Genomic DNA, 12,178 nt, shown 5'->3' with positions numbered 1-12,178 from the left:
CTAGATTAACTATACTGACTGACATAACCTTGTCGTGTGGCACGCACTTAACCATGACTTTTAGAATACAGACTCAACACTGACTCGTTTCATTATGCCACGCAAACAAAGGCCTGTCAAATGTAATCATTGGATGCATTGTACTCATATTAAAAGCGCCTTATTAACAAAATTGTAGGTATTTCTATTTGTCCAGCTAATGTGCTGATAAGATAATGAAAAGATAAAAATATAGGTTCAATATTTAAACGTTTATTCTAGAAATAGTTTAAATAAGGACTGGAATTCCATAGGCAGTATCTTTATTTACAAAATATTAGTTATTTGTAACCTTCTTCTCTTTTCTGTGTTTATAACATTCTTAAAATGAAGATGCGGCGCACGACAATCACCGCGTCGTATGTCGCGTAACACTGCTCATGAATATGAGCCCCTAGCATGGCTTGAAACTAGTCGAGTTACTCGTCAAACAGTTACGTGAGTAAGCCGATAACATAATAATTAATTTAGTATGTATCACGAAAGTTATAATAAAGTTATTAAAATCTTACGTAAATGTATTTTTGGATTTGTATCCACCTAAAAAAAAACATTGTATAATGTTTTGGAAACATTGTATAATGTTTTTTTTATATATAATTTATCATACCTAATATATAATATATAGGTTCACAAAATAGAAAAAAATCTTAACTCGATACTGAAGTAATTTTAAAATAAAAAATCCTTAGTAATTGTTTTGCATTAAGGAAGCCATCATTGTTATTTCAATCAATTTGAAACGTAAATATACGTTATCGTAGAACCATGATGACGGTAGTACAATACTATATCTTAATTATACATAATAACTCTGTAAATATTTTTTCATAACAGTTATCGCAAGTAATCAGCTTGCGTATTTTCTTTTGCTGTTTGCACATTTCTATGTACAAAGTAAATGTTATAATAATAATAATATATGTTATGTGTTTCTTTCTTGCATTCATTATTATCAACAAATGAATTTTGCATATCATGGTGTACAGACGATTTTGGGTAAGAATTATATTTGGTTTTATATTTTTTTCAAGTGTAGGAGAGCCATGCTTCGACACGAATGGGCCGGTTCGACCGGAGTGATACCACGGCCTCACAGAATACCGACATCCAAAAAAAACTTTAGAAGAGATATTGATTTAAAATATCGCGTGACGTCACATCTAAGTACATTTTTAGAAATTACGTATTTGCTCCCACTCTCCAAACTTTGATTCGTTTTATCTAAGTATTGTTATCTTATATGACAACATTAAAAAATACGTGTCTAATATTTTTTCATTACCTAACTGAACAGATTTTTTATTTTCATACCCCGTCATCATCCCAATTTCAGATGCAAAAAAAAACAGAACTGTATTTTTTAACTAAGTAACTATAATATCTTCTTTGTATATAAGAATAGGTCTCCAAATTACAATCTAGTCTTCAAAAAAGTGCCTATTAAGCTAATACCTGTTCATTTATTTCTTCAGTTGTAAATAGCAGTGTGGTATGTCATTTATTCGCAGAATGTCAGCGAGTGTCATGTTATTATATGGCTATACAGTAGACACGTGAGGATGAGTCACTGTTTTTAACTTTATTAATGGTCGGTACTTAGATTATACTGAAAGGGGGCGCGGCAGATAGCATGGTGAAAATGTCATTTGAAATACAAATTACGTATTTCATACATTAACAGTCTGTAAGTGGCCTGTGTTGACCGAAGGCCTCTTCTCACTGAGAAGGATTGGTGTAATCACCACACTTGCTCAATGCGGGTTGGCGATTTCAAACTTACTATTAGAAATTATAAGCCCTGGTATATAAACTAAATAACAATACGAATCGAACCCGAGACCTCTTGTTCGGCAGTCGCACTTACGACCACTCGATCAATGAGGAGGGTTAAAAAATTACAATATTATAAATGTATAAATAATAATTTATAAACTTATAATATAAATAAAAACTAACTTAAAGCCTAGAAAAAATAATCCTTATCGGAGTCATGAGGTAAGGTGCCCAAAGGACTGGCAATTTGAAATTAATTATAAGTCCAGATTTCCTCACGATGTCTTCCTTCACCGTTTGTCACTTGTGTTTATATTTAAAAAGTATAGAAAACTCGTAAAGTCTCACATTAGTATTTGCCAGGTTTAAAACACGCACTGTGATTTATGAGAAGCGAGCGCCTTAAACTCCACGCCACCACGACCAACCCTTCAGATATTATAAAGTTATTATGTTTTGAACAAAGACTATCATCAGTATATGAGAAAATAGCCATCTGACTACAAAACACGTGTTCTTTCCCATAACCTTCTCATTATAATTAATAATATATGAGTATAATAAAATAATATAGAGTTGCTTATCAATAACTTAATAGAGTTCTCAATTTTGTCGGTAAAAAGTAGACTAATAAACTCATTAATAAGAATAATCTTTGAAACTTTTCAATAAACTATTTAAGGTGTACTTGATTTGGAACAAATCTAGTTTACTATTATAGGTAGTAGATGAATTTAAATTAACAATAGACCTACTTAAAACAATACAGGATTACTTATTTCTCTATAGCAGTGGTTCTCAACCAGTGGTCTACTAGTGGTCCGCAGAAGACGAAAAATGGTCTGTAAAATGAAAAAAAAAAATACACTAGATTACACATCTGTCCAATAAATACCGCGGTGAAAGCTTATATCAAGAGAGACAACTAAGAGGAGCAACTGATTTCAATACTCCAAAAGTTGTGAACCACCAGGCCACCATAAAAACAAATCAATAAACGAAAAGAACTTACGACATTTTTAACAAAACGTCAACAATTAAATTGAGTAATTTAAAAAACGAATTTAATCAAAATGGGCTCTCCCAGGAAAAGCAAGATGGCGTCATTTGGTAACGTTGCAAAAACCGTTTCCAGTACTTACCCTACAAGGACAGCAAATATTTCGTACGTGTGTAGTGTTTGTAGGTGCGTCTCGATCGACCGCACGCCGGCTCAAGGTTATAGCACGTTGTACAGTCTGTCAAATCTCTTTAATAAACTTTGAGCTTTATCGTTTTGTAACAGAGTCGAAAATTGATTTAATAAAAACATGTCGGGGTTAACATGTGCTGGTATCTGTATCTGAATTATATCACATGCAGAAGGCAGGTGAAATATTAAAGGGGATATGTTGTCAAGTCCCAGGAGATATCGCTTTGAATTTGAAATCAAATGTTTTAAACGCTTGCGTAGAGGTCGCTAGTGTAGTTTTTGGGGTTAATGGTCTATGTGACTATGTTTAGTTTAGTAGGCCAAAATATTATAATTAAGTGCACTTCTAAGGTGATAATAACTACTTTCAGTTGAACATAAAGTTAGTAAGAGTCTGATAACTCTCCACCTTGGCCAGAGCCCGGAGCTGTGGATTACCTATCGGATTTACCGGGACGCCGACTTGAAAAGCAGAAGTAGGAACAGTGTGTAGTAGTTTTTAGTCAGTAAGAGTCTGGAGATTCCTCTCGCGTCGCCCAAGGCGAGAGAAGTAATGGATGATTTTCCCCCCTTTACAAAAAACCTCGATCAGGGCGGGAGGAGTCATTTGACGATTCTCTTTAAAAACGAAACATAATATCATCCTTACCATTGTATAAAGCGAAAATTACAATGCAAAATTTTACTGGTACAATATTTGGATAGCTAGATATTGTAAGTACGTTGGAGAATAAAATAGGCTAGTTTTTTGCCAATAAAAACTTGATAAAATTTCGCGTACAAAAAGCCGTTCAGTTATATACTAAGTAGTGTATAAACAGCGACGTGCGCCCATCCCTTTAGCACGAACCGATCGGTTAACCTTGGAGCCATCGAGCTGACACGCAACACGCCCTCAGCACACCTACCTGTTGGGATTACTTCGCACTATCGCAATGTTTAACTATTTTCGCCTTTATTTCGTTAATTCCCAACACGCTTTTTAATAAGGAACTATCTTATAAACTCTAAATCTACACAGTTATTAATTATTATATTATCGGCTAACTCACGTAACTGTTTGACGAGGAATGAATATGAGCCTCTAGCATGGCTTGAAATTAGTCGAGTTCCTCGTCAAACAGTTACGTAAGTAAGCCGATAACATCATAATTAATTTAGTATGTCTCACGAAAGTTACAATAAAATTATACACAGTTATTTTTGTATCTTGTGTGTAGATGACCATATAATATTCTGATGCTGTTCCAATTATGGAATTGAAAGACGGCTGATGGAATCTTGAACTGCGGTTGTCTTTAAGTAAACATAATATCAAGTATTAGATATCTAAGTGTTCTAAATTTGTCGACTGAGGACTGCCTATCGGGTTACCAGGGCTTAAAAGCAGAAGTAGGAACGGAGGAGTGGTGGTTTTTGTAAGAGTATGAAACTCCCTCTCGCCTCGCCCAAGGCGGGCGAAGTCATCTAAGTAAAGAAGAGTACTTATACATTAAAACGAATTTAAGTTTGGGAGTAGGTGCTAGCTAGTAATTCTACGTCATGGTACCCTATAAAATGTAGTAACGTCGTTACGTCAAATGATATTTCAAATCAATATATCTATGTAAATATTAAATTCTGTAAAATAAGAAAAAACACGCATCTAAATGTTTTAGAATACTCTACCATTAGATTAAAATTAAATTCAGAAAACAACCCCAGTGATAATTATGAAATCTTAATTCACTTGGTTCAGAAACAATCAAAGTAGTCAAAGATAAAGTTTACTTTACCTATATAAAGCCATAAGCTTATAACAATTTGGGACATACGCTCTTTTTAAAATTGCGAAGCAGCCATTAGTGAGCAGAAATTTAATAAAAAAATACATGTTCCACAAATTCTCTTGGGAAAACTATGTTTGGACGTGGAAAATGGAATTGTTTAATTATCCACGCCGTGCTAGGAGCATGGTTCCCAGGAGTGACTCTCCTGGGTATACCTGAGTACGATGGAAACTTCCAGAGAAGACAAGAGTAACTCATTAAGGAATATGTGTGCTTTGTAATTAAAACATTTTCGTATAAAGGGTTTCAAATATTAAAATATTCTGGAAACTATTACAAAATATTTTTTTTTAAACTTCTATCATGTTTTTAGTTTTAATAAATCTGAACTAGTATGAAGCGGTTTTTAAAATTTTATTGGTTTTTACTCAAGTAATTATTTGACGAGGAACTCGACTAGTTTCAAGCCATACCAGAGGCTCATATTCATGAGCAGCATTCCGCGATACACGCTGTCTTGTGGTTGTTATTATTAAAACAACTTATTTTCTTGAGACTGTTATTTTAATATTTTACAATTATTAATTTATTTAATATGGAGAAACGACTGCACTCCACACTCACCTAGAATGACATTTATGTATGCCGATGACAATTATGTATTAGTGTTGAGGCACATCCAACTTACTAAATAGTGATGAAAAACACGTGACAATAGGGTGCTATAGGCGTGCAACACGAGTTGAGGAATGCTGCTCATGAATATAAGCCTTTAGCATGACTTGAAACTAGTCGTGTTTCTGTCACACAATTACGTGAGTAAGCTGAAAAACATAATTATGAACTTTTACCCTTGTCATCGTGTCAATAATTACTGTCTATCATGTTTAGTTATGTTTTAAATAAAATATTTTTCATTTTTACTAGCCAATTAATTAACACAATAAAACTTTGAACAGTGACATAAATGATAAATGACACTTATACAACCTGAGAATCAAAACTGCAACCTGAACCAATATTAAGTTATAAACAAGCCAAGATTAAAAGTGGTTTACCAAAGTGGGCCAAAAGTGATAATAATGAATACTTTTTCCAATATATGAGTTATAAAAAACCTTTTCCAGCCGAGTTTGAACTCTGCCAGCGAAGTTTTGCCATAAAACTTTTCAAATTTCCCCCCCCACCTCCCATCCTATTGATGGTTAAATTATGGTGGGGCTCGTAATCTAGACTCTAGTTTTATAAAAACTATGCTGGAATAGAAACGGCAACTTTTTTCGAAGTACTTTTTAATATCAGACTAAAATAATAAGAGAATCATAGTGTGGGGCAACATTTTAAAAATACAACACTTATTTTTTGTTTTGTCGTATAAAAAAAACAATACTTAGATAAAACGAATCAAAGTTTAGTGAGTGAGAGTGAATGGGAGCTAGTTACGTCATTTCTAAGTATAAAATGTAAAAAGTACGTCACGCGAACTATCGCGTGTAATATCAAATTAATAAGTCGTCGAAAGTATTTGTTTCCGTAAGAAAATAAAAAATACGTGACAAAAGTTTTTTTTAATAATCTACCAGACGGACATTAACTCATTTATTTACCCTACTATTCGATTTCTTTATCTACCTAAATAAACATATATATATGACACGAAATTTCTCAAGGCATCAAAAGACGAAATTATGAGAAGTTTCTTCAAGGATGCGTCCTGTGAGACCTCACTACCCCAAATTACACCCCATGAGGCATCGAGGGACCTAATTTGTGTCACCCGTCGTCCTGAATTATGTAAATTAATAAATTAGCTGCGAAATATGAACAAGAACTTAACACACTTTTTGACACCCTGTGAATATGTTTTTGTTGAAGTTTTGTTTATCATGAGCTAATTTACTAAGGATTGGCTGTCAGTAAACTTATATTTTTTTAATAGTTTAGTTTTTTGTATTCTTCTATTACATATATTTTCTCTTCTATTTGTTTCTGTTCTGTATTCTTCTATTACATGTATTTGTAAATCTTTATTTATTTGTATATCTATTACAAAAGGCAAATAGAAGTAAATGTTATAGCTTATAGCGGTCGGTACTAATTCCTTTTTCTTTTATTTTGAAACGTTGCGCCGCTCTATAATTTCCTCCTACGTCGTGGGTGCGTTTATAAACATACAAGTTCACACACACATGACACCCACACCTGAAACAACAATTTGTGAATCACACAAAGAGTTGCTCCGGGTGTGAATTGAACCCGCTACACATTGCGCGGCTGCCGCTCGCCCGCACTAACCGTATAGTCGAAAAGTGTGTAGTATCTAATGTTATTTTATATATGTATATTAAAATACTTTATTTTCCACGGACTCGAGTCCGTGCCCTAGTCATACAATTACTTACAGTTTTATAGTCAAAAATACTCATTATAAAGACATTACATGCTACACTAACCACTAATATTACTATTCAAAGTACGTAATGATGCTAACTACATACAATATCTTTATTACATTACATATATTACATTTGTCCCTACTGGTTCAGCCCACCAGCGCGATGAGCGAGTCGACTAGTGTCTAATGTTATTGTTTATTAACCCTGGGTATCGTAAGGGTTAAGCTGGGGGTTGAATTAAAAAAAAGGAACTCCGAATCACTATACCAACCTAATGATACAGTACTTAGGTTTGATGACACCTGTCACCTGATGCCTGATACCTGATACCAACGTTACAATAGATTCTCAGGATACTTATACTATTGCCTGAGAATCTTAACACCGCGATTCAGAAAACGGACTCAAATAAAAAGCTCCATCTGTTAGCCAAATTTAGAACTATGTGTTGTCTGAATCGCGGGTTTTGACATATTTGTTGCTATGCGGTTAAACAGTTATTACTCCCTTCTATTTCACAAGAGAGAGAGTTATTGTTCGTACGAATAAGTGGGCTCAACCGTAGGGATACCACAGTCTTACAAAAACACGGCATGAAACAACACTTGCGTTATGTTTTTCCTCGTAAATGAGGTTACTGGATCAATCTAAAAACTTTCTATTCACAGACAAAAAGCACCATTTTAGTTCGTTCGAAATTACAATAAAAGTACGTACATTACAAGCAAACCTTTTTGCAGGGGCATCCGTTCGCCAACCCATCGTATTTAGGCCGCGAATTTATTACGGTTCCCCATAGTAGACTACATATCAAGCTACACAAAACCAGTCTACCATGGCCTCGCTTTGTAAGATCTGTCCGCACAGTCAACGGTCAGTTTATAATGGTTTTGCATAGCCGATTGTACCTTATGTTAAAAGGCGACTAATACAATAAATTAGAATTAATTCAACTTTAGCTAAAGGTAACTTTATTTCGTAAAATATTTTATCGTGTCAGAGTCAATGGGAAATTACGAGCGAGAGGTCTCAAGTTCGATTCCTAGGTCGGTCAAGGGGTCTTTAATTATTATTGGGTTAAGATGACAGCTATCACGGGTACGCGTTTGCTTAGTCACAGTTTTTTTTTACTTTTCACTTCATTATCATCATCATCAGCCTGTTCTCGTCCACTGCTGGACATAACTTTTGGACTTTTCACTTAATATGTTTTAGTTTAGAAAAGGTTCGTTCTTCATTGGCATATAGCACTAAGCCATTTTAAATTAAATTTTACTAATCTCACACAAACCATATATCCAAGTCCCTATGCGAACGAACAATAACTATTAATTCTTTACGGAAAAAAGCATTTCTTCACTACCTAACTCAATTTCTGGGAAAAGGTTGAATACAATTCACTCCTACTAATATTTCACGCAAAAACTACTGAAGGGATAGGGATAGATTAACACATAGGCTACGTTTTATCCCACAGGAACGCGAGCGAGCATAATTAATTTATTTGCGACGATACGTTGTAATATATACGGTGTAACAAAAAGGGGGTATACATATCAAGTGCACGGTTTCTAGATAACATAACAAACGATACGGGAAGGGTTTTTTAAACTCATGTTTTCATGGAACGAAGTTATGATTTTTTCCAATATTTTTCATTTTTATTTTTCATGCGAATTAAAATTAGGTAGATAGGTACTAGGCGATCAGATTTAATAATTAGCGAGTGACCCCTGTAATGTTGTTACACGTTTGTATGATATATAAAATCAAGAACCATACGACACCAATTATTTGGTACCAATTTTTTTAAAACGTATTTTAAGCTGAAACTTTCTGTAGAGATTCTATTCAACCTGTATTCTTCAGTGCTTCTTGATACTATATTGGTATATTGTTACACGCTGTATACATTTGGTAAATATACATATAAAGAAAAGCGCAAAAAAGAAATCTTTTACACAATTACGAGTGTCTAAATTATACAGACCATTTAAATATACATGTACTTTGAAACACCACAAAGCCGTACATACCGAAATACGAACAACAAAAACATAAGGCGCAAGTATTTGACCCTCTCGCCTGGACTCCGCGAAAATTCTTTAACAATATTTTCTTCAAACGGTAGAGAACTTGTAAAAGTAAAAAAAAATACGAACAAAAGCATTTTTTTTATTTTTGCAATGATAACGACACAACAAAGAGGTTGGCAAGATTTCACTTTTTGCTGACTTTTGTCGAAGCCACGACACGGACTAGGTACAACGGTAGCTGTACTTTGAAAAAAGAAAAAAAAAACAAATGCTAAATGTTTTACCGTTCAGCGGTATGGGTTTCGTTGATTTATACCATTTGTTGTTGCGACCTCATTCGGTGTGCTAAATATGACACAGCAGATATTATAAATTACTTTGCCCACATCACCAGCCAAGTGACTACTGCTGAATAAAGGCCTCCTTTCACGCGGAGAAAGTTTGAGTATTAAGCACCACGCTTACTTGGCGATTTTAAACTTACAATTCGCCATTATAAGCCCAAGTTTCACGTCACCCGTGCGGCGAGACGTTGATCCCGTGCGGCGAGTCGCGTTCCGCGCACACCTTAAAGCAGCATCAGACCCTAACAGATGATCTGGAGCTGCGAATTTGACATCTAATCTGGACCTGCGCTGCGGACTGGTGAGTTTATCGGGGCTCCGGCTCGATAAATTATAAACGCTCTCAAAAAAATGCTTTCTCACGATGTTTTCCTTGGTTATTTTGCACGACAGTCATTAATTCAACCAAACATAAATTTCTTTTATCTTCGAATAAATAAAAACGTATTACAGTGATAATAATATTTTTAATAGAATTTCAATTTATTCACAAAATGACTGGATATTGAAATTAAATTAGCGACGCCACTGAAAATTTAAGGGTGCTTTTCCACCAGAGATGTGCTATGCTACGTTGCTGTGGATGCATTTGGCTTCCTCCAATCATATTCATTGGTACACATAGCTTAGCACTGGTGGAAACAGACTCAGCTAGCTATGTTTATATGGAAAGATGCGTGCTATGGATGGCTTCCCTACGATCGATACATCGCATACTCGAGCTGCGCATCTTACTCGCAAAGCTACGTAGCTTAATATCAGTAGAATCCATCACATAGTCTCACAGCTGAACTATTACATCTTCGTAGCATAGCTACATAGCATCTCTGGTAGAAAAGCACCCTTATTCCTAAGAATTGAGAGCCTGAATCTAAGATTGCATTTTCACGAGCATATTGCATGACATCGCCTTTTACATGCAAAACAGTGATTTGGAAACTCAGAAGCGCTTTATAATATGGAAGAAATTGAATCGATATTAAATTTTATATTTTTTAGAAGATTTCGTTATGATATTGGTGTTATTTTACAACGGAACGACTATTTAAATGTTTGATATTTCTTATTGTTTTTGTATCACTTGTACATATATATTTTTGTAAAATACTGTTGGAATATTGATACTGTGTAATACTATATCTCTTTTATGGTACAACCGGTAAACGAGCAGACGTATCACCTGATGGCAAGCAATTGCCGCCACCCATAGACACCCGAAACACCAGAGGCGTTACAAGCGCCTTGCCGACCTTTTGAGAGATAGGAATTTAAGGGTTTAAGAATTGGGAAACACACAAATCTCCTCTTCCAAATCCAATAATCTTTCATAATTATTGGGCCTCCAATAACCTCACGCACACAAAGAAACACAACGCAAGCGCTGTTTCACGTCGGTTTTCTGTGAGGCTGTGAGGACTCAGGTCGAGCCGGCCCATTCTGCCGAAGTATTGCTCTCCGACACTTAAAAACTGTAACTTTTTCTCTTTCGTATATTAGTATATAAGTATTCGTAAAAGTAGCTTTGATGACATAATTGCTTGAAATTTATGTTATAATTTCTAATATAATTAAAAAGTGTCAATTACTAACTAACCAAGCAATCCTAGATTGCCTTCAATTCTCGTAGCGCTACGATCAGCTACGTGCGCTACGAAGCGTAGCCAGGCGTAGCCGGACATTTTAATAGATAAGGCTCACCTAGATTGGAACTCTATAATAATCTATTTAATTAGACTTAGGGATGCACTCGCTTCATTTAGAAAATATATCGATAGTCGATAATAATTTAGTTTGTAAAGTGGGAAAAATGACATTTTCAGAACAGGTTGTTGTGGTGTCTGGGCAACCGGCTATCGTGTAGCGTGTAGCGGGTTCGATTTCCACACGGAGCAACTCTTTATGTGAAATACAGATTGTTTTTTCTTATATGTTTGTAAACGCACCTATGACACAAGAGAAAATCATAGTGTGGAGCAACATTTAAACAAATATCAAAGATCCAAAGATTGGAGAAGGTTAGAGCAGGCCAAAGATCAAAGATCCCGATCCGCACAGTTCGTACTTTTTGCTTAAAAGTTAACAAACAATATTATGCAGCATATCATTACAAACTTTCGCATTTATAATAATTATTAGTTCCTTGGCTCATACAGGTACTTACTTGAACGTAGAATCCAGTTTTTTTACTTCTATACTATTTTAAACATAAAGCTAAAGAGTTCGCTTGTTTGTTTGTTCAAACACGCTAATACCAGGAACTACTAGTTCGAAATGAATAATTTTATTTTTGGATAGCCCATTTATCAAGGAAGAACTTTAAAAACCAACGAGCACGCTACAATCGATAGAAGTCAAGAAGCAGGTGAAACCGAGCAGCAGTAGCTATATTAAACATTCTGTTATCGATATGTAAAGCCACGACCATCCCTATGGAATTAGTGTATTCCATTAATATAATTGCATCCATTACAGGCCGGTTCATTCAATAATGTAATTAGTATATGTATTGTGACCGATAATTGTGCTTCATATGTTTGTCATTATTATATTACCACAATAAGGTAGTAAATGACGTGGTGACCAGGAAGTATAAGACAGACTGACGTGAAACAACGCTTGCGTTGTG

General features: G+C 34.9%; 1 protein-coding gene across 4 annotated transcripts in view; it reads right to left on the bottom strand.

Moving 5' to 3' along the window:
* The window catches only part of LOC118272556 (uncharacterized), a 216,507-nt gene that overhangs the window by 191,448 nt on the left and 12,881 nt on the right, over window positions 1-12,178 (bottom strand). The gene's annotated exons all lie outside the window — the stretch shown is intronic.

The sequence above is a fragment of the Spodoptera frugiperda genome, chromosome 4 (assembly GCF_023101765.2).
Source record: "Spodoptera frugiperda isolate SF20-4 chromosome 4, AGI-APGP_CSIRO_Sfru_2.0, whole genome shotgun sequence".
Lineage (NCBI taxonomy): Eukaryota > Metazoa > Arthropoda > Insecta > Lepidoptera > Noctuidae > Spodoptera > Spodoptera frugiperda.
This window is presented reverse-complemented; position numbering and strand designations above follow the sequence as displayed.